The sequence below is a fragment of the Chlorocebus sabaeus genome, chromosome 20 (assembly GCF_047675955.1).
Source record: "Chlorocebus sabaeus isolate Y175 chromosome 20, mChlSab1.0.hap1, whole genome shotgun sequence".
NCBI classification, from domain to species: Eukaryota; Metazoa; Chordata; class Mammalia; order Primates; family Cercopithecidae; genus Chlorocebus; species Chlorocebus sabaeus.
The window spans coordinates 99,760,680-99,784,078 of NC_132923.1; the positions used below are offsets into that span (position 1 = coordinate 99,760,680).

Sequence of the window (23,399 nt, forward strand, 5' to 3'; positions counted from 1 at the left end):
GGTCATTCTGCCCCTCCATCTGCCTCTGGCAGCCTTGAGAAGAGAGGCATCAACCCCTGACCTCTATGAAGGGGTTAATTCAGCTAAGCTGATAGCTCTCCTTTTGGGAAATCCTTGAAATACTTGACTCTTACCTACTGCAGTGGGTCTACTTGCTTTACCTTCTCAGCACGTTTCTGGGTACCAACTCAAACTTCAGCTCAGAGCAAGGCGGAAGTGAGGGATCTTTGGGGGTGCATTTGGTCTTTCAAAAATGGACAAGTTTCTTCCCTTCTCCCTTGTTCTTTCCTTCTCCCCTGATTTCTTTTCTTCCCAACTTCACCTTCTTTCCTTCCCTCCTTTCCTTTCCCCCTCCTGTCCTTTCTCCTCTCCTCCTTCTTTCCTCCTCCCTAGTTTTTCTTTCTACGCCAGTGATGAATAAGATCCTGCGGTGGATAAGGCAGACCCGGTCTTTGCAATCAGATAGTTGCCAGGGGGGTGAGTTCTCAGAAGGTGAGGCATAGGGCACTCCCTGACTGTGTGTTGGGGAGCCCCTGCTGAAGACAGCTGCAGGAAGCTAGGTGATGAGCAGGCAAGGCTTGGAGATGTGGGGAAACCCAGGCAGGGGCACGCTCTCCAGGACCTCGGCTCTGCTAGCAGGCACACCTCACCCATAGACTGTTAGTTGAGTGAGAGACGAACCATACCTGGCTTTGTTCATCCACGTAGCCCAGCTCCTAGTGCAGACCAGGTGGAGATGCTCAGTAGGCACACTACGCTTGAGGTCAATGAAGAGACAGGAGAGTGGTGGTGGCCATGAGCTGTGGTACTGGCCACACCCAACATCCCCAGGTTCCTTGGCGGCTGGCAATTTCCAGCCAATAACTGGTGCTCCCAAACTCTCGTTGCCTATAGATGTCACCTTGAATGACCTCCAGCTTGTGTTGAGGAGGGGAAGATTATTTTATGCTGGAGAGAGGGCAGTCCAAACAGCTAAAAGCACAGGCCCTGAGCCATGTGGTGTGGCTCAACTCCAGGTTCTGCTACTTCCTGTTTGTGAGGCTTTGGCAAGACCTGTAATCCCACTGAGCCTCAGTTTTCTCCTCTGTAAAATGCAGATGATGAGAAGAGGCTCTGTCTCTCAGAGATGAGACGAGGATTAAATGAGATGATGTGTGGTTGGTTTGACACACGCCTACTGTTTTACACCTATTTTAACAGGGGTGCTGAGAAATTTGCCCCAGCCTCCTCTCTCTCACTCTGGGCCCCAGGGTGTTCTTGCCCTTGTCCTTCTCTGGCCAGCACAGTGATCTACCTGTCCACGTGTTCTCTCCTTCCTTCCAGCTTGGCTAGGTGGGGATGCTGGCGAAGAAGCAGATGGCAGCCGAGACTGAGTGTGACGGTGATGACACTGTGAAAGGGTGATAATTTATTCTGTTCAGCCTTGACTCGGAGTTGGAAGGAGAAATCTATTACTTCTGAAAGGCAAGGCTGAGGGCGACCTCCCTTTCTGACCTCTAACAGGTAGCGGGCCCTGGGTCTCCTGGCTCCTGGAGAACAGGCCTGGAAGGCCCCCCAGGGGCCCATCCCTGAGCAGGGACTTACAGCAGGGATTGGGAAGTGAGGAGCAGGCTGCAGGTTCAGCCCCAGAGAGAGGCGGCTGGGAGGCAGCAGGGCTTTGGCCCCATGCGGCAGGGATGCCAGGTGCAGGAGCAGTACTCTCAGTGTCTCTGCCTTGGCCCGGGCACTGGGTTGGGCCCGGCCTGCACGTGGGTCTTTTTCTCTTTCATCCACTCATCTTTCTTGTGAGTGGCGGATGTCTTCCAAGCAGTGGGGAGAAAGATGTAAAACTAATCCCCACTCTAATAAAAACAGTCTCCCGATTAAATATGTATGAACACATATTGATTTGGGGATTAAACAGAAAAGAAAATTGAGCCTGTAATTGAGCCAGGGAACATGTATGGGGTGAGACTTGGGATGTGCTTCTCCAAACACACCTGCTGGGGCTGGGCTGGGGTTGCCCGGGCGTAGGAAAGGTGCTGGGAAGCCTCCAGCACCCACTGGGTGCTCCTCTGCATGAGGGGCCTGGCCAGCCACTGCCTGCTTTTGGAGGAGCCTCTGCCCTTACTTTTCCTAATTTGGGAAAATTCCCAACATTCCAAAGGAATCTGGAGGAATGGGAGGGCTGTACTATTCCCACAGATATCTGAGTTTGAATCTTTAGCTGGTGGGCAGCCGAAGGGGCAGGCTTCCATCCTGTCTTAAGGAAACATGGATTGTTGCTCACCTGCTACATGCGGGTCCTGATGAAATGGAAGAAGCTGAGCCAGGATTCCGCCTACAATATTTGGACTCTAAATCTAAGGTTGTGTTTACTATAGGCCAGGGCTGGGCGGTCCAGTGACATCAGAACCTGCAGTCATAGGATTGTGCATCCTCCAAGCTGCAAGGGCTTTGGCCTTGAATTCAGCTTGTTGCCTGAAATTTGTCACCTTCCTTCACTAACAAAAGGAAGCTGGGAGCTGTAGGATGGAACCAAAGCCTATCTTCCTACCATGCCTATCTGTAGGCTCCACACCTGTCCTTGGTCAGAAAAAGAAAGGAAGGGGAGAATAGATTGTTGAGCGCCTGCTGTGCATAAGGCCCTGTGCTTGGTAGTCTCAGGTAGACTACGACCTTTTAGCATTCTGAGAATAGTGTGACATAGATCTGATTATTTTCACTTTATAGTGTAGGAAGTAGACTCAGAGATATTTGCTAATCATCATAGTCCCCATCACGATAACGATGGAAATCATTTATTGAGCACCTGCTGTATGTCAGGCACTTTACACCCATTATTGCCAATCCCCACCATGACCCTGTAAAGTAGATCTATTACCTCCATGGTACAGAGAGGAAACCAAGGCTCAGAGCACAAGAGATGTGGCCATTTCAGTGCACAGCCCAGTCACAGCTTGCCTGACCCTGGCCACTTCTTGCATGGTCCTGGAGGAGTGTGGTTAACTCCCCAGTTTGCCCCTGCCCCAGCCCTGTGTGGTCCAGCCAGAGTGCCTCTCTCTCCCCAAGCTGAGCTCCTGCCTCACAGATCTCTGCATGCTTCTCCCCCAGGAATGTGCAGGCGCCCATTCATCATTTCCCAGCCCACACCCTCTCCCCCTGTTCTTCCCTGATGCTCCCTAGTCCCTGCCATGATGTTTGCTGGAATCTGACTTTTCCCGCAGGCCCACTTATCCTCAACGTACACCAAACTTTACAATTGCCAGAGCATTTGCACATTTGTTATCTCATTCAAGGTTCACAATAACCTCATATCCTGTATGACAGATGAAGAATTTGAGGCACAGAAAAGTCAGGCAATTTACCTCAACTCACTGAGCTAATGAGTAACAATGGCAGGTCTGTCTTCCCAGGTGAGATGGCACTTGTCCCCAGAACAGGTGCCTTTGCAGGACCCACGAAGACACAATGACCCTACGCGATGAGGTAAGAGGAATATACAGTTGGTATATTGGGTTTAAGGTTTATACAGACTTGGGTTCCAGATCCTGTGCTCCCTCTAGCTGGTTGTGTGCTCCTGGGCAAGTAATATAACTTCACTGAGCTGTGGTTTTTCTTTTTTTCAAGCTTCTCTTGAACACTTCTCTGGGTCTGGAGCCAGAACCCATACCAGGATACCTTTTAGAAGTGCCCCCAGGACTCAAGGTTTGCCCACATGGCTAATTGTCAGAGAAACACCTGGCAAGCCTGCTGTATATCTCCTTTGGTGTGGCCCTGGGAGAAAAGGAGAAAGGCATCAGATATGAACTGGAGAAATTGGAGTGCCTGGTATCCCACGGCAGTGCCCAGCTCATCAAGACCCATGGGGAGTGCTGAGAGCTCACACACTCCCAGCTGCAGCCGTTTCTGCCCTGTGGTTATTAAAGCAATGACTTAATTTTAACGAGGGTCTAAGTGTTCTTCAGGAAGCTGCTTCAGCCCTGATTAAAGGAATGAATCAGGCAGGATCCAGCCTCTGCCTAGTGAGTCTGGGAACGGCAGCATTGGGCTGTAATAATGGAGGCGGGGAGTTGTGGAACCCAGAGTTGTCTGAGCTGTTTTTTGGAAACCCCAGCATTTGCTGAGGAACCCAGGCTTTGGAGCTGCATCGTTCTCCTCTTAGAGAGGAGGTCTGGTGGTGGAGGGCCCAGGCTTTTACCACCAGTGGCCTGGGCTTGCCTCCTGGCTCTACTGCTGACCAGCTTGCAGGACTGGGGCGAGGGAAGTAATCTCTCTGAGCCTCAGTTTCTTCTTCTGTGAAATGGATCAGGCTCCTGCTGAGACAATGTGAAAAAGAACATCAGGTGCATTTGCAGAGCCAGGGCCTGGCTCATGCGCAGGTCAGATGAGGAGCTGTGATATGATATTCCATGTTATCAGTTTTCTCTCTCTTGCCTTAAAACCATGTTTGCATGCACCTGCTACATGCAGGCTATGATTAGAACCCCAGGCTTCTGATTCCAAGTCAAAGGATTTTCTTGACTCCAACATTCAAGCTACGAAAAATTCAGCCCCCAGATTCTTGTGGAGGTCCTATAGAATCTTCTTCTGGAAGTCCTGTTGATTGCAAATTCCAAGCACCTGTAGAACCTGTGTGGGTCTGGGGTTTGTCCTCCTGTCTGGGTGCCCTGACCACTCCCGCAGATGAGAACACAGGTTGAGATGAGTACAGAAAGCGGGGACAAGTTGCTCCCTTTCTTCTGTGTCTCTGTCTTAACCCTCATGATGGTTGGGAGAAGGGAACATGTGGGCAGCTTTCCAAAACCACCTCTCCCACTTCTCAACCTGGCAAAGCTGGGTCTGGGAGGGTTTCTGCCTCCTCCTCTGCCTCTCCTTGGTAGCTCAGCAGGAGCCTCTCAAGGAAAGCCTCGGGCATTTTCTGATTTCTGAAGGCTGCCTACCTGGTGGAGGGAAACCAAAGCCCATTGCATCTAGGGCGGTCCTGTGTGCCACACTCATGGGGTGCAGGGCCCAGTGAGTTTGCCTCCCATGGGCTGAGGCCCCTGGGTTCTCTGAGATGGTTGGTCGCAGGGGGCTGGGCTCCCCAGGAGGTGCTCCCAGCTTCCTTCTGCCTCCCAACCAGTATCACCACATGGTTCTGGGAGGTGTCTGGTCCAGGCTGTCATGAGCAGAGCCCATTGTCACCTCCCTGTGGATGGAGGTAAAGGGTCCAGATGTGATTTTGTCACTCTCCTTCCCAGTATTTTCCCACCTGCCATGACTTTCAAGGTGTGACATGATCTAGGGGCTGGAGACTTCCCACGTCCCTCTCATGATCCAGGCTCCCTCCTTCTCCTCCTGCTCTAGGCTTCGGGAAGGTGACCCATATAGACATTCTCTGGCTCCTTAGTGGCACTGGCCAGTGGGTGTTACCATAAGGAGACTGGGGACAGGGTGAAGAGCTGGGTTGGGACATTGGTTTCTCTGATGCTTTCCCATAGGGCCACCAAGCTTACGTGCGGTCCTTGAGGTAAGGTCCCAGCTTTTTTGAAGGCAGCCCTCTCTGCACAGCTCTGTCTGCGTCTAGTAACGGCGTTCTCCCCTCGCCCTCTTGCATGGGATTGTTACAGTCCTGCAGTTCTGCCTCACCCTTGAGGCTTCCTTATCCACATTTGTATAAAGTGCCCCTTTATTAAACTCTCCTCACTTGCCTTCCCACCTGGCTGTGTGGTCCTGGGCAAGTCACATAACCTCTCTGAGCTGTATTTTTTTCAGGCTTCTTTTGAACACTTCTCTGGGTCTGGAGCCAGAACCTACAGCAGTGTACCTTTTAGAAGTGCCCCCAGGACTCAAGGTTTCCCCACATGGCTAATTGTCAAACACCTGGCAAGCCAGCTATCTTCTTTGGTGTGGCCCTGGGAGAAAAGGAGAAAAGCATCAGATATGAAGCAGAGACATTGCACGTGGAGCTTGCATGTGTCATTGGTGTCTGCAGGACCCTGGCCGGTGCACCCTGACTGCCTTTCTGATCACCCAGGATGCTAGTGCAGCAGGTGCAATGGCCAATTACAACTGGTTCCCTTCTGATTGGGTAGCTCCTGTGCCAAGCCAATTGTTAAGTATTTTGAATTTCATCCCAACTGCATTCCCTCATTCACTGCTTTCCAGACATGTGGGCAGCTTTCCGTTCCTTAACAACCCAAGCCTGAACTGGCCTTCCCTGACCATGCCCTGTCTCCCAGCACATCCTATGCCATTTACCTGTGTATCAGTCAGGGGCCCAGCAGGAATAGCAGGGCATGCTTGACTGAGAATCTGAAGACTGTGGACAAGGATAAGGGACCCTGCAGCTAGCCACTGTGGGAAGATGCTAGCACCTGGGGTCTGAGGGGGCGCTGGGAGGAAATGTGCTATCAGAATCTGAAGAGGGCTGAGCCAGAGTCACAGAAAGTTGCAGCCACTGCTAGAACCTGGGCAACATAGAAAGCGGGGGCAGGAGAAGGGATGCATGAACTTCTTTCTCCTCCAGTGCTCTGACTTCCTGCTGGAGTCCTTCATTGCCTGAACCCAAGTAGAAGCCAGCCGGAGGCAAGGGAGTCCAGGGGTGCATTCCACAGGGCTCAGCCCCAGGGCATGAAGCAGATCAGAGTGGGGAAAATAATCGAATGGAAGCCAGGGGAAGAAACTGAGAAAAGCCAGCACAACTTTATGTTGTCTTTGTTGTACTTCTCACCACCTAAAATATTCATACTCATTTGGTTGGTTGATAGTTGATTGGCTTTCTTCTCTACTAGAATGTCAGGTCCGTAAGGGCAGGGACCTTGTCAGCTTGGCCCACTGTGAGATCCTCAAGGTTGAGTGTGTGCCTGGCACATAGCAGGTCCTCAAGAACTCCACCAAATGGAAGAATAGACAAAGAATGAGAATATGCATTAAGCCCTAGGTACAGCCCAGCGGCTCTGCTGCTCAGGGCTCCCCTGGGCCATCTTGGTCCTCCCTTGGGTTCAGGCTGGAGAGGACTGGAAGTAGGCACTCCAGGACAGGGAGGTGGTATGTGTGGGCTCTGTCAGATTGGAGTCTGGCATTGGCTCCAGCAGGCTCCATGGCCACTGTAGCTGGTCTGGGGTTTGTCCTGGTGGATGGGTGGAAGCCGGAGCTCTAACTTCCCCATATCCTTGGCTCTGAGCTGCCGGCCCAACTTTTGAAAGATTGTGGGGAGTGAACAACCTGGGCTCCGGGAAGCTCAGGCTTGGTGAGAGGCTCCAGCATGAACGGGGAGAACTTTCTTTGTTTTCCTTCCAGCAACAAAACCAGAGACTGAAAGAGGAGACAGAGGGTGAGCAAGAGAGAGAGAGGGAGAAAGAAAGAAAGAGGAAGAGAGAGAGAGAGTGAGGAGAGAGATGGAATTGGTCCCTCTAATTGAGTCAGATGACCCATTTCCATTGCATCTGTGGTTCCTGGTGTCTGGGGACAGCGCTGGGAGGAGTCCTTGGCGATGTTCGTTCTCATCACTCAGTGTATCTGGGCACAGTGTTATTCACTCGGTTCATTTATCCAGTTGCTTAGCAAATATTCATTGAGCACCTACTATACAGTAAGCCCTGGAGATAACTTGAACAAGCCATGGGTCTGTCCTTTCTGCACATTGCCTACATTGCAAAACCCCCAACAGTGGTATTACTCACATCCCCCAGCCCTTCCAAGATAGTGAGATACTCCCTGAAACCTAACCTGACGGCGATATTCCCAACCTGCAGTGGACCATACCATGGACATTTTTCCGCATTACTGTATCATAACAGTTCCTCATTGGGAGCCTAATTCTGGCAGTGTGTGCGTTACTCAGTGAATCCCAACGCAGCCATTCCTTATCTTACTCGATGCAGCCTCCCAGAGGCATCACTCACACTTGTCGCTCCACCCTTGCGGTGCACGTCTTCCAGGACCCGGCCTGGACCATGCACACTCTTTACACCATCGAGTCCATTCAGGGGAAAGTTACTCTGCTCACCTCCACCTGGATCTCCCAAACCTACAGAGAAGTATTGTCTGTGGCTGCTGGTGGCAGTGGAAGGGGACAATGTAAAGGGCAGGAGACCGAGCAGAAAAGACGGAAGCCAAAGCCCAGATGCTCCTGGAGCAGGAAGAGGCTTTGCAAAATGGCTACAGCTCCTTGCAAATGATGTATGAAATGAGGAGCATATGCCAGGAGCGATTTGTGTGCAGGAGCTTGGCTTGGCTCCCTGGTCCCTCCTGGAAGTGCTGTCTGCTGAGGCCCTGTGCTCCCAGCCCCCAGCATTCTGGGAGTCCTCTGAAGGTGGGCTCCATGCTCCTTCTCCCTCCCTCCTCTCAAGACAAGGTGCTGCACACAGTAGGTGCCCAAGCTGTGTGGCAGATGGATCATTTCTGCCTGTCCTGGTCCTCTGAAGACAGAACAGGAGGGAGAAAGGCTACAGTGAGTCTGAGATCATCAAGCCCAATCTTGGCATTTCCCAGATGGGGAAGCGGAGCGCAGAGAGGAGGATGAGCTTCCAAGGTCACACAAGGAGCCAATGTCTTTTGACCTCCAGCTGGGGGGTTCCTAATGTCACCTACAGGCAAAAGATTTACTTTCTCCTGGGTGGTTCCAAGTCTATTTCTAATTGTGTGGCTTTGGGCAGGCCGCATAGCTTCTCTGAGTCTCTATTTCCTCGTCTGTAAAATGGGAGCAGCGACACTAATCTGATAAAGCTTTGCAGTGCTTAGCAACACAGTACATGTGAGCTTCACACTGTGCTTGGCTTATTGAAAGCATGCAGCACCTGGCAGCTCTGGTTTCCCTCCAAGGCTCTAATCCCAGTTTCCAGCAACCGGTGCCTCAAATTAAAAAGGAAAAGGACGTTTTCCTTTTTGATCCAGAGAGTTATACTTTATAGCTTGCTGTCCCATGGAGGTGATAAATACTCAGTCGAACCTGTGCTTCCCATGATCGAGGCTGCCATCCTCCTCAGCTCCTGGGGAGGCAATCCCAGAGTCCTCTTTTTTCAATCTCGAGGTCCCACTCTCTGCTGCATCCAGTCGGGCACTTTCCTGTCCTCCCCCTATCTGTCCCTTCCTCCGTACTTCCTACCTTGCTACTTCTGGCCTGTTGGTTAGTCTCTGAGTTACTCAATAGTAAAAAAAAAATTCCAAGTGATAAACCCTAGTTCAGTTGGGCTTAAGCATAAAGGGCAATTTATTGGTTTACAGAAGCTCCATTATTCCAGCTGCTAAGGCCAGCGTCTGTGGCATCATCCTTGACTCCTTTCATGCCATTATACCCAACATTTAATCCCTTAGCAAACCCCGTTGGCTCCATCTGCAGAATATACCTGCAGTCCATAGTCTTCTTCCACCTTCATCGCTACTCTTCTGGTCCAAGCCACCACAACCTTTTACCTGGACTGGTGCAGTAGCCTCTCAGCACATTCTCCTGCTCCTGCCCTTGGCCGCTGTGGGTGGTCTCTGCACAGTACCCAGAGCTGTCGTTCTAGAACCAAAGTCAGATCAAGTCCTCTCACTGCTCACAACCCTCCAATGGCTTCCTGTCTCACACAGAGTCAACTCTGAAGTCTTCAACACTGGGCCCCCCACCTCTCTGACCCACCTTCTCCACTGCCCTCTCACCCCAACCTCTAGGAACATGCCATGCACAGACCAGCCTCTGGGCTTCTGCAGTTACTGATCCTGCTGTGTGGAATGCTGTTCCCTTCAGTGTTTGTGGATCTAATCCTCTCGCTTCCTCCCAGGCTCTGCTCAAATGTCACCTCTAAGAGAATTCCCAAACATCAGTTCAAAAATTGGCACACCCTGTTCTGTTTTTCTTCTCACACTCATCATCACCAGACATAGGTTTGTATTGTATGTGCTTCTCCACTAGAATGAAGCTTCCATGCAAACAGGGATGCTGTCAGTGCTTGGCACATAGTAGATATTCAATAAACACTTTCGAATAAGTGGAAGACTAAGTGCCAAGTGTTGTGCTAGGTGCTGGGCATACAGTGGTAAACAAGACAGAGTGATCCAGAGAGTTATACTTTATAGCTTGCTGTCCCATGAAGGTGATAAATATGAAGTAATAACACAAACAGTGATTTAACTACTATTGAGAAATGTGATACAGGGACATAGCACAGGCTGATATGAAAGTGAATTAACTGAGAGCCCTGAAGCAGAGGAAAGGGCGTAGGGAGAAGGTGTATCTGGGAGGGCTTCTTTGAGGAGGTGCTACCTCAGGTGAGACTTGACGGACAGGGAGTAGTCCCAGTGAACAGTGGGAGGAAAAGTATTCCAGGGAAGAGAGTGTTCAAAGTCTGTAATTGGAAAGAAAATTCAGTGCTTTTTTGGAGCAAGAGGAAGCAGGCGGCCTTGGCAGAATGGAGGTGGGAGGCTGGAGGGAGAATGAGCTCAGATGCGAGTGAGGCATTGAGTTCCCAGAGGCAGGTACAGCTGCTCATGTTTTGTGTACTTCTAATCTGAGCTCGGTCCTGGCACATCTCTGTCAATGTGATGCTGTTTGAAGAGCAATGGACAAGGAGTCTGGCAGATCTGGTGTCTAACCCTTACTTGCTGTGTGTCCTTGAGCAAGTCCCATTGCTTATCTGAGTTCGTCTGTTCGTCACCTGCCACTGTAGGGATCAGTGGCCGTACCACTATCTCCAGGAACTTGCTCTATATCCCGTGATGCCTGTGCAGGTACACAAGGTTGTCTGCAGTGATGGTATGAGGCTGGTGGATGGGGCTGCCATTGCTGCTGCAACCAAGGAGCGGAGGCTCCTGGAGACGTTTGAAACTTAAGAAATGTCCTCTCTGGCCATCTTCCACGATCCTTTGATGGAGCTGGAGTTTCCATACCCACAGACAGAATCGAAAGCAAAACCAAACACCTTTCAGACCAAGTCACCTCTGATTCATTCTCATTCTCTGTGACTTGGGAAGTCAGGGAACCGCGTCATATTTGGTCCCTTCCCGTTTCCCCGAGAGGGATCTGCCTAAGCGTGCAGCCTGTCTCGGACATGGTTTGTGTCCCCTGCCTAAACCGTGACGCTTACAGTGAAATGAGATGCTTGCATCTTGCAAGGCTTGATCATAAAGGATGGCAGTGCCAGGCTCGAAGCAATAGGTCATGTTGATATTTTCACATTAGTTTCTATTCTTATTACATTTTGATGGATGGAGAGAGTGGGGATTTTATCGTAATCTCATTCCTGTCTTAAACTGCTAATTCATGCCTGAGTTCCCTCTTCCATTTTGTTTCTACAAATTCAGTCAAGTGCTGATGGGATGAAGATTTAATATGCAGCTGCAAGAAGAGGCACGCTGATAGGAAAAATGCTAGCTGGGGAGCAGTGTTTTTAAGAGAACGGTCTAATCAAGTCATTTTGTTATGAGAGTGGTTTGTTGCTCTGGGAGATTGGGGCTGCCTGTATATAATAATAATAAATACATAATAGTGAAACAATATCTTGCATTCAATATGGTGCTTTTAATTTTTCAAAGTGATTCATTCAAACATTTTTGTTTTTTGTTTTTGTTTTTTCCAACCCTCTGAATAGCCCTGTGAGGCTGGGAGGGTATTATGATTCCAATTTTATAGATGAAGAAACTGAGACTTGGAGAAGGGAAAGGACTTAGACCAATGCCTTTTAAACTTGAGCATACAGATGAATCATCAGGAGGTCTGGGGCAGAATCTGTATTTCTAGCCAGCTCCCAGGTGATGCATGCTTCGAGGAGCAAGGGCTGGATGCCCTTTGTGTATGTGCCTGTGATGTGATGGGTCTTTGTGGATATTCTGTGGTTCCCTTTCTCCTGTTCTACCCTGTGCTACACACCTGGGCAGCTAAAACCTCCCACTTACTCCTTCCCCAGGATCCTAGGCCATTGACAGGTCCCCTTCCCTAGGGTCACCTGGCTCTCCTCATTCTGTCTCACCTGCTTCCTTCCACTCTGCCCTCGGTTTTTCCTTTCCCTTAGGGTGATCCAGTCAAAACCTTGTCTCAGCCCTGTTCACAAAACCATACTCATCCTGACTCTCCCGTCGCCTCTATTCTCAGCAGCCCCCCCACTCCACCAAAACTCTCACCAGGGCCTCCTGCCCTGCTCTCATCTTTTGGGTCTGTGTGGGCTGGGGATGCATTCCACGGGCTGCAGAAGGCCAAAAAGCTGTGTGTGGGTGGAAAGAACTCTTCAAATCAGGGGACAAAGTAGAGATCCAGGTGTAAGAATCCCAGAGCCTGCAGGGCCTTCTGTGCCCACAGCCCTCTACACACCTGACCCTCACAGCCACCCCCAGGAGGTCCCTCTTTGGACACATAAATAAACTGAGGCTCTGAGAATTTCTCTGACCTTGCCCAAGGTCACAAGCCACTGTAGGCAGAGCCTGAACTCAAAGCTGTGTCTTCTGATCCCATGTTCAGTGCCCTCTGTAGAGACCACCAGGGTTGCCTTGAAATATGCCCCAGGTAGCTCTTTCTGGGGCTTTCACATGGTTTCCCACATTTTAGACCCACGGTGGAAGTCACACTGCAAAGCCGTTTCTGTCATTTCTGGCTGCTTCCTGCCAGCTTCTTGTGGCAGGTAGCACACATTCTGTACATGCTGGTGAAGTGTGTGGATGGATGGAGCATGTGTGGCGTGAGCCTGGGTCATTCCCCAGCTCGCCGCCCCTCTTCCAGGGACTCTGGCATTCTCACTCCCTTTCAACCGCGCTCCTCTCCTGCTGCTGTCTCTGTTTCTCTCTTTCTTTCTCCTTGTCTCTCTCTCTTTTCGGAGAATAAAAATGACTGGACTTGGCATTATCTGCTGGTTTCCATGGTAATAAAATCTGTTTCTGATAATGGCCCTTCCCTGGTGTGGTTAGTTTTGGTAATTTTAGCAACACTGTTGCACAGGCCACCTGCATTTCAATACCATGCAAGCTGGATTCGACTGCCGCTTTCAGGTTGAATAGAAATAAGGGGAAGTGCTTGCTCTAAAATTTCTAGGCTGGATAAATGCTTGAGAAGAAAAGGAAAAGTTGTATAAATCCCCCAGACTTGGATGTGCATGCAGCCTAAGACTGGAATGTGATCATGTCACTCCTGCTTAAAACCCTTCTCATGACTGAACTCAACGCATGTGTGCAGCATGAGTCTAGACCCTCCTGTGGCTGGAGTTAGGGCCTCCCCTAACCTGGATTCCTATCACTGTCTACAGCCCTGGATGTATGGTGCTGTTTCCTGCCTGTGAGTCTCTGTATTGATCGTTCTGTCTACCTGCAATGCCTTTTCTGCATCAACTGCCTGGTGAGCTCCTACTCAGTCTTCAAAATCCATCCCAGCATCCTTGCATCCCGCAACCAAGGTCTTCCTTCTTTGTGCCTCCCTGGCAACCCTGATTTGTACATTCTTCTGTTATGCAAATGTATCCTGCCACACTGGCAGCATTTTAGTTTACCTGTTCTTCTCTCCCATGTCACAGTGAACTCTTTGGGAACAGAGATGCTGGCTGGATTCATCACTGTGGCTCCAGGGTCTGGCATATGGCGTGTAACCATGAGTTAAAAAATATGTATCCTAACAGCTAGCAAGAATGGCTCACTTGGCCAGGTGCAGTGGCTCATGCCTGTAATCCCAGCAGTTTGGGAGGCCAAGGCAGGTGGATCACCTGAGGTCGGGAGTTGGAGATCAGCCTGACCAACATTGAGAAACCCTGTCTCTACGAAAAATACAAAATTATTCTGGCATGGTGGCACATGCCTGTAATCCCAGCTATTCAGGAGGCTGAGGCAGGAGAATCGCTTGAACCCGGGAGGCGGAGGTAGCGGTCAGCCGAGATTGCACCATTGCACTCCAGCCTCAGCAACAAGAGTGAAACTCAGCCTTAAAAAAAAAAAAAAAAAAAAAAGACTCACTTTCTCTATGTGCGCGGCACTCGGCTAAACACTTCATTTGCATCTTTTCGTTGCTCCTTCCTCACCCTAGGAGGCAGCTCTGACTATTCTTCCCATTTTACAGATGAGGACATTGAGGCTCACAGGGGTCAACACACTGGCCCCAGATGACAGAATTGGCTGATGGAATGGGTGTGAGTTCTCTGAATGTGTAGACAAATCAATTCAGGTGGCAAATTTGAATGTCTGGCACTGAGCTAATGGCCTCCTTTCGAATCTGCAGGAAGATATTCCTGTAAATCTTTATGGGGAGCTGTGAGGGTGCTGCCTATAGGCAGAAACAGTTCTTCTCTTGTCTGGCTCACTGGGGAGGAGAGGGTGGTAGGAGGGCTGAAAAGAAGGGGATGTAGCGGGGGACCACACAGATGTGAGGGGACTGCACACACAGATTTTGCCGAGGTTGCACACTTCTAGGGGAGAGTGTCAAGAAGACCTGGGAACGGCAGGCTGGAGCCTCCAGCAGCCCAGGCTGAGTATGGACCCAGTGCTAGCCCTTGAGCCAGCTTGCCTCCTCTGAAGGCGCAGGAGAGGAAGTGATGTGGGCCCTCGGCCCCTATGAAGACTTAAGACCTGTGAGCCCTGTTAAGCAGCTCAGGAAGGCTGGAAGAGAAAGAATGCAGGGAAGGACGCACCCAGCCTCTTTTCCCGAAGCTGTCGCTGCTACTCTGGCCACCTGGGCTACCCTGCTCTGATCTGTGTGCAAGCCCAGCCTGAGGCTCCCCAAGGACTGGCTCTGGTGGCGGCATCTGTACTTGGAGTTGAAACGGTTCTGTAGAGGTGTTTAGTCTGCCTGGGCCAAGGAGGGGGATAGCAGGGGCACTCAGAGCTTTGGGTTTTCTTAAGCAAGTCGCCCCCCCAACTCTGTTCCTTCCAAGCCTATGGGACTGTGGCAGGAGTTTGCTACAAGGCACAGAGCCCATGGCAAGGCAGTGCCCTAAGCTTTTATTCCTCCCATTCAGGGTCATCCAGGATAGGGCCTGTGGGATCTTTCCACAGATCAAGCTCTGAGGGGAACAGAGGGCAGCCGATGAGGGTCCTCTCCAGCCTCTGGTTCCACCAGTGTGGGAGTTGAGCCAGACTCACCAGCTCAACCTCTGACATGATGCAGCATAATGACAGGGGGCAGCCTAATGTTCCTCCTTCATTTGACTTCAAGTGAAATTGGGTAAACTGCCTTCTGAGCTCTGAAAGGAGGCAGGACAGGAGGCGGTTATTATTAATAACAGCCGACACTTTTAGAGCACGATATGACAATGAAGCTGGTCCTAATATCATTCCCATTTTAAGGTCAGAAAACTGAGACACAATAAAAATAAACAAAAGAGAAGACCGAGGCACAGAGAGATTAAGGACTTTGCCCAAGGTCTCATACGTCCATGGTAGAGCCAGGATGTGAATCCAGGCACCTGTTCTTGTAAGTACCAGTCAGGGACTGGTGGAAATGCTGCTGAGACCTGGAAGAACATTCTTCCCTTCCTGCTTACATTTTGTAAGCACCATCAGCGGCCCAAGCCCGGGTTCCTTTGCGATGGTGGGAGGGCAGGATGACAGGAGAGGAGGGGCTTGTCCCACCCTCTAAGGATGCTCGCTTGAGCTGTACTGACCTTGGCGTATGAGGGGCCGATGAGGCTGGGAGCCTGGGGAGGAGCCTCAGCTGAGTTTTCGGATTGTGAACCAGAGCTTGACTTCCAGCTTGGCTGCCTCCTAGATGCATGGTCTTGGGCAAGAGACCAGGACACCTTGTGGCCCAGGTTCTGCTTCCATCAAATGGGCAGCGCATGTTTTGCACTGGCTCTCCTGCAGGCTGGCCTGTGTTTCTATGAGATGATAAATGGCTTAGTGTTTTACAAATTTAAATATCTCTCCGGGGTGAAGGGGTTTTAAAAACTACATGTTCTAGAAGCAATAGCCTATGTTTCCTCTATGTGGGGACCTTGACCGGGGACGTCTCAGAGGCACGCTGTCTTCCAGACGTTGCTCCTCTTCCCCTAACCAACCTTCTTCCTGGTTGTGCATTGGGAGTGACTTCCCTGCTTTACACATAGCAATGTCAATAACTATCGAATTGAGGCATGAGCTTGGAGATAGGGCAATTGTCAAATGGCTTCTGGTAGACATAGACAGTCTGAGACTTCTCAGATTCAATTTAGACAGACTTTTCTGGCATCAAAAGAACTGCAGAAAGTTCCTCCTCATTACTCCCATTTTGCAGAAAGCAAAACTGAGGTATCTGGAAGACCTGCCCAGCCAGTGCTAGGTCCAGAACATCTGGCTTGCAACATGGAACTGACATACCTCTGTTTATGCTTCAGATTTTGTCTTAAGCCAGGATCTTTTCCTGGGAAGGAGTTGATTCAAACTAGGACAGACCCACGTTTCACCCCAAGGATGAGGAGCCAGATGCTGTCCTGGCTGACTCTCAAGGCTCTTTCCCCTGTGCTGGCCTTCCCCCTGTTGGGGCCATGCTCCCTGCGGGGCAGATGCCCTGAAATACTCTGCCCAACTGCCTCCCCAAACAGGACCTCCACATAGTAAAGGTCAGAGCCAGAAGGGCCTTGTAGGATAAAAGGGGAAACTGGGACCCAGAGGGGAAGAGGCTTTGCCCAAGGTCACTCTGCTAGTGTACTCGGTGAGATCATGCTTCTCCTGGATTTCCTAAGCTGATCTTTCTGGAAGGACCACAGCACCCTAATTCCTCTTCCCGTCAGGCAATAACTGTCTTGTTTAAACTGTCTCTAGGATTAGTCAAACAATCAGAGATCACAGCCAACAGCTGCCCTGTTCTCTCATTACCGGGTGCCTATAATTAATATTTATAAACCAAGAGGGTGCTTGTCTTTCTTTGCTGAAAAAGAATTCAGTATTTCCAGTCAGTGGCTGCAAACATTCAGCCTCTTGTTACCCCATCATGGAAAAAGAGCTTGACTACTTCAGCAGATGCACTTGTAATTGTAGCTGGCAGAGAACAGAGCATGGGGTGTGTGCGGGGAGGACACTGGACAGGAACCTAGGGTGGAGGGTACAAAGATGGGGGAAGGGGAGACAGACTGGGAGAGAGAGACAGAGATATGGAGGGTGGTAGAGTCACAGACACAAAGAGACACAGAGAGAGAAGAAAATGAGAACACAGGCAAGAGACAGAAGAATCATACAACTTCAGAGAGAAAAGGGGGTTCATCCAGAGACCAAGAGAAAGAGAGAAGGTGCAAGACTAGAGAGAGACACACATAGAGGAGGCAGGAACAGAGACACAAAGAGAGCAAGAGACACAGAAAGGCTCAGAGGCAGAGAGAGGCTGCCAATTAGAAAGGCTTGAAGGAGGGCACAGTGACTAGCAGGGAGACAGAGGTGGTTAGAGTATTTCAGCCATTGGCCATTGAGTAGGTGGCACTTGGCACAGAACCTGCACATAGTAAGCACTCAATCAATCCATGACCTGGCCCTTGTTGGCACTCAAAGACGCTCACCCAGCATAGATCCCGGCATAAGCTCCCCACTATGGGAATTGACATCCAATAGATCTGCCCCCTACCCCCTAGCCCTAGCACAAAAACTGGCCTATGGTGGATGTCCCTCGCCTGCGGTTGACCTGGACATGGTGTTGAATGAATCCACACCTCTAGCCTCCAAACCTTTGTTTGTGCTCTTCCCTGCTTGTGACCAGCCAGGTGCCGGGAAAGGAGCACTGGGCTGGGAGTCAGGAAATCTGGTTCCTGACTCTGCCACTGAATAGTTGGGCAAGTCTCTTTACTTCCGTGTGCCTCAGTTTGCCCAAATGTTAGGTGAGAAATGGTCTCAAATGGTCTTTGAAGTTCCCTGCAGCCTTAGAATTCCATGACCTCAGGTTCTGACTCACTTCTGTTCACACCCTGGCCAAATGGGCACCACATATTCCAAATCCAGCCCAGCTGCCCTCCCTGTGCTCACCTGGGCTGTAGGGCAGGGCAGTCCTGGCAAGGACAGGTTCTTCTTGGGCCATCTGGGGCTCTCTGATTTGCACATCAGAACCCAAGAAGGGCTTTTAGCTGTTCATGTCCCCGGGCCATGGTGAAGCAGGCAAGGCAGAAGCCACTGAAGAGATGTCTTGAAAGTGAGGCTCTTGGGAGCCATGAACTTGGCCCCGGGAAAGTGGATGCCGCATGGTTATTTATGAGGGCTGAGGCAAAGGCAGAGCGTGTGAGAAGGTGAAGCCATTTTTCAGGAAGGGTGAAGAGGTAGGACCGGGAAGTTGGGAGCTGCCATGTTTAGAGAAAAACCAGAGACCTTTAGGGGAGATGCTTCAACTAGCAGCCCCTTTATTTTACAGGTGGAGGAGAATGCTATCTAACAATCCACTCCCAAAACTCTATGTCCTAAAACAGCAATCATTCATTTCCATTTATCTGTGGGTCAGCAGATGTAGGCTGGGCTTGGCTGGGGGTGGCTTTGGTTCACTTGCCCCTTCTTCTCCACCTCCTGAGACCAGTGGGATGACCTAGGCACGTTCTCTTCATGGCCGTGGCAGTGGTGGCAGAGAGCAAGCAGACATACACAAGGTCTCTTGAGGCCTGGGCTTAGAGCTAGCACACCATTGCTTCACCTTATTCGATTGGTCAGAGCAGGTCACATGGTCAAAGTCAAAAGGACAAGTGAGAAATACACTGACCCACATGAGAGAGCACTGCAAAGTTCATGGCAAAAAGTGTGAATACAGGAAGAGGCAAGCATCTGCCAGGTGCCAGGTACTGTGCCCGGAGATAGGGATTTACCGTAAACAGGACAAAGTCACTGACCCCATGGAACTTGAAATAAAGAGGTAAACGCATGAATGAATAATAGTCACAGATCATGAAACTGCAGTAAAGGAAATCATGGGGTGGTGTGGCAGGGAGAAACGGAGACATCCACTTTGATACAATAATCTGGAACAGCCTCTCCAAGGAGGTGGTCTTTGAACAGAGCTGTAAGGTGAGAATAAAGAGAGGGAGGAAGAGCTTCTCGGGCTGAAGGAGCAGCAGGTGTAGACTCCAAATTCAGTGCTCTTTCCAAATGATCCTGCTGCCTCTTGAGGAGGGAGCCCCAGGGATCTTTGGGGTGTCACCTGTTTCTCTATCACTGGCCACTGCCCTCATGACTAAGTCCTCCAACCAGGTTCTCACATGCCTCTATCCTTCCAACCAGTCCATCCCCCATCACAGAGTCCCTTGCAAACCATGAATCTGACTATGTCCTGCCCACTCAAAACCTCGTAAGGGCCCCTGAGAGTCTACAGAATGAAGTTCCAAGCTCCTGAGCCTCGTATCTAGGCTCTGTAGAGACCAGTCCCAGCCCCCTCCCCAACTTCGTCATCTGTCCCATTCTCTTTGCTCCCTTCTCTCCAGCCAGATCCAAGACAGTGCTAGAGGCAGCATGAGAGCATGGGTGTCCAGACTCTGAGTTCAGTGCTTTTTCTATCATCCTGTGCTGCCTCTGGGATGGGGGAGACCCAGGATGGTTTTGGATGGCCCCTGTGCTTCATCCTCAATACCATAGTCTACGTCTGCAAGTAGACTATGAGTTATTTGAGGGTAGGGAATATGTCTTCATCATCACTATGTCTCTGTTGCCTGCCATCCCAAGAGTCTGCCAATTTTGGTGAGGCTGTATGAAGGTATTGGTGTATCCTAGGGTAGCACCATGACCTGCCCAGAGGAAACTCTTCAACTTTTCTCCAACTGCAGACAAATCTGCACTCTGTCCTCTATGTCCTTGTCTTGGTGGTAAGCAGGGACTTGGGGTGGGGAGGGGGAGAAAGGTGGGGCTCTTAGATGAATCGAAGAGGCCTGCCAGGCTTCCTCTTGCCTTCAAGTCTTGGGCAACAGGATTCCCAGCCACAGCCATGCATATGGGATCAAAGCTGAGTCTCTGATCAGCTTTAGGGACAAAACTTCCAGGGAGCAGCAGCGGGCCTGGCATATAGTAGGGCTCCATGACTTGCTGAATGACCTGTAGGAAGATCCATGTATACTTCTGAGCCTGAAATATGGTCCTGAACCCTGACATTAGAATCACCTGGGGAGCTTTTACAACAAACCCGTGTCTGGGCTCCATCCTAGATCAATTAAGTCAGAATCTGGGGTTGGGACTCAGGCATGCCATTTTTCAAAAAACTCCTATATTAATTGAGGCCATCTTAGTGGTGGTAATGGATAAACCTTTAAATCTTAGAAGCCTCATTCAGGAGAAGGATTTCTTGCTTACATAGTCTATTGTGCCCTGGGCTGGTTATGTTCCACACCGTCATTTAGGACCAGTGGATGGAAGCTCTGTTGTCTTCAACATGCAGCTTCCAAGGTGAACTGAGTTTCTAGTCAGCAGATGGGGGAAGAGAGAGTGGAGGGTTGCTTGGTAGGATTTTTACTGGCCAGGCCTAGAAGTGAGGCACACCATGTCCACCCACACTGCACTGGCTGGAGCTCTGTCAATGGGCCCATCTATATGCAAGAGAAGTCGAGAAATCTAATCCTTGGCAGGGAAGCCACTTTCAAGCAATGCTAGGAGGGAAGCATAAATCTTTGGTGGCCAGCTGGACACCCTGTCACAGCTTCCCTGGTGATTCTAATGTGTGGGCAGAGTTGAGAACCACTGGTCTAGAGCGTCACAGCTTGATTGGAATTTTGTTCCAATTTCTCACCGCCCAATCTCTAGTGCTGTGGGGGCTCCGGATGAGCCTCCTTGGCTGAAATGCCTTCCTGTTTCATGTTTCTGACAGCCCAACCTGTAGGATGGGTGGGAACCCACAGGGAGTCTCAGTACAGTAGCCTCTTCCTGCTGGGAAGGTTTGTGCAAGGGAGTCATGGGACATGAGGCTGGAACAGATGGAGTCAGACCCTGAAGGGCCTTAGAAGCCAGTCTGGGAGGCTTGGGCTCTGTTTGGAAGTCATTAGAGGGTTGGAAGTAGGCAAGTGACAGCATGGTAATGAGCTGCAGGAGGGTTAATCTGGTGGAGGGTTGTGCAGAATCCTGAGGTGGGGAAAAGGCCACCAGGCTGTTATGTTCAGCCCTCACTTTCTTCTCCAGACAGACCAGCTTTATGTATGGTCCTGCATGGTCTTGGGGGGTGGGCAGGGGGTCTGCTCAGTGCCCAAAGGAAAAGATGGTGCTTAAATCCTGCCTCACTCCCCACAGCCCTTCCAGGAGATCTTCCTTTCACTCTTCTTGATTGGCCACCCTTGAAACTATTCAGAAGAATATATTCTAGACTCTGGAAACAATTCCACAAAAGAAATTCCCAACATATTATGCCATGGGAATGCTATTGTAAAAACTATTTACAGTCTCTCAAGGGGCTGCCTTTGTGGGGCAACACTCTTTTCTGTTTACAAGGTCTGTTCCATTTTGTTTGTAAGGGAAAATCAATACTTTACAGGTGGATTCATTCATTCATTCATCTAACAAGTAGTTTTGAAGCCCAGGTCCTGTGCCAGGCACTGTGGACCCAACAGAGAACAGGACGGGCATAGAAGTCCCTGCCCTCATGGAGCTTGTGGTTTTATTCCTTGCCTATACTCAGAAATGTATCTGTTGACAGATGAGAATGCCTGTTCCAAATGCCCCATTACTAAGCCCCATTTAGGGCTTTTCAAATCCAAGTGATACACTGGCATTCTTTGATAAAAACCTACTCCGAACACAGACACAAAAGTACCTTTACAGCATGTGGAGTAAACAAAATAATTTCTTCTCAAGAAAGTGTAAGGTATTCAGGCTTAGAAAATTGTGCCTGACGATGTTGAAAGTCAAGGAACTAGTTTCTCTTCAGACAATAGTTTATTTGTAATACTCAATTTCAGTTAGACATCATAGTCCTAGTAGTTAAAAAAATATTTATTGTGTTTCTGATTATAAAAGTATTGTATGAATGTTGTAGAACATTCAGGAAACAAAAGTTGGAGGAAGAAAATAATGATCACCCATAATCTTATCACTGAGAAATAACCAGCAGTAACATTTGGATGTTTTTCCTTCTAATTTTTCTTTTAATGCTTACATTAAAGTTGCTATCAAAACACTACATTGTAAAAATTTTCTTATTTCTAGTATAAACATTTATCACAAACATATATGTTTATCACAAGCATATTTATCAAAAGCATGAAGTCTTTGAATATATACTTGTATCATAATTTATTTAACTAATTCTCTATATGAAACATTTACATTGTATCTAGTTTTTTGCTATTATAAGCAGCGCTGTGCTGCCCATCTAAATGAATGAAGTTTTGTCTGCTTCTCTGATTATTTCCTTAGTATTGATTCTTTTAGAAATTAAAGTGTCCAATTAAAAAATGAGCAAACAATTTGAAGAGGCATTTCATAAAACAACATATGCAGATGGACATAAGCACATAATGATACACTGTTCAGTATCATTACTCACCATAGAAACGTACATTAAAATCACAATGAAATCCCACTAAACATTAGATGGGTAAAATTAAAAAGACCAACAGTATTAAGCATTGGTGAAAATATGGAGCAACTGGATCTCTCATATGTTGCTGGTGCAGTTGAAAATGGTACAATCACTTTGGAAAATGGTTTCTACTGAAGCTGAACACACACCTGTGCTATAACCCAGCAATTTCACATCTAGGTATATACCCAAGAGAAATGAGCGCACGGGTTCATAACAGAATATTCATATATATTCTATTCATCATAGTCCCAAGCTAGAAATAATCTAAATATTCATCAATATGTAAAAGGATAAATAAATTATAGTAGTTTCATAAGAATGGAATACTACACAGCAACAAAAGAGGAAGAACTATTGGTAGATGCAGTTATATGGATGAATTTCACAGGTATTATGTTGAGTGAAAAAAGCCAGAAAAAAATATGTTCCATATGATCTCATTTATAGGAAGTTCAAGAACAGGCGCAATAAATCTATGTTAAAATCAGGACAGTGGTTACCTCTGGGGGGAGATACAGACTAAGAAGATGCAGGATAGCTGTTTGATGATGCCAGCAATGTTCCTTTTCTTGATCTTGGTGGTAATTACATGAGTGTATAGAAAAGTAAAAATATGATCAAGCCATATAACGAAAACAAATATGCTTTTTATGTTTCACTATGTGTAGATTATCTTTCAATTAAGAAGAAAAGAAATTCAGGTGGGATTTGGATGACATCAGAAAGTTTTACTGCCAGGAATTCAGAAATTCTAGGATCAATTCTTCCTGGTTACTGATCACCCGCCTTTCAGGTTTTAAAGAAGTGGTACATAAGGAAAAATAGCAGAACTGGAATGCAGTTACCTCTTAAATAGTCATCCAAATGTGACCCAATGTCCCCAATTCAGAACTGAAGTACAAGGCTGAGTTGCAGTGCATGCCTTAGCTTGAGGCTCAAGTGGGTTACAACACTCCTTCTCCTTGACAGCAGCATACCCAGGTGTGCCCTGGAGCTCTGTCCATGGGATAGAGGCAGGAAGTACCAGCAAGAGCACACCTCAAAGGTGCTG

General features: G+C 49.0%; 2 long non-coding RNA genes across 5 annotated transcripts in view; both read left to right on the forward strand.

Annotated features, from left to right (window-relative positions):
• Nucleotides 1–23,399, forward strand: part of LOC119623946 (uncharacterized) — a 346,855-nt gene that overhangs the window by 172,795 nt on the left and 150,661 nt on the right. The window lies entirely within an intron of this gene.
• Nucleotides 2,359–3,925, forward strand: LOC119623972 (uncharacterized). The gene is made up of 2 exons (XR_005240077.2): nucleotides 2,359–3,468; nucleotides 3,610–3,925. It is a non-coding gene; the product is annotated as an uncharacterized lncRNA (long non-coding RNA).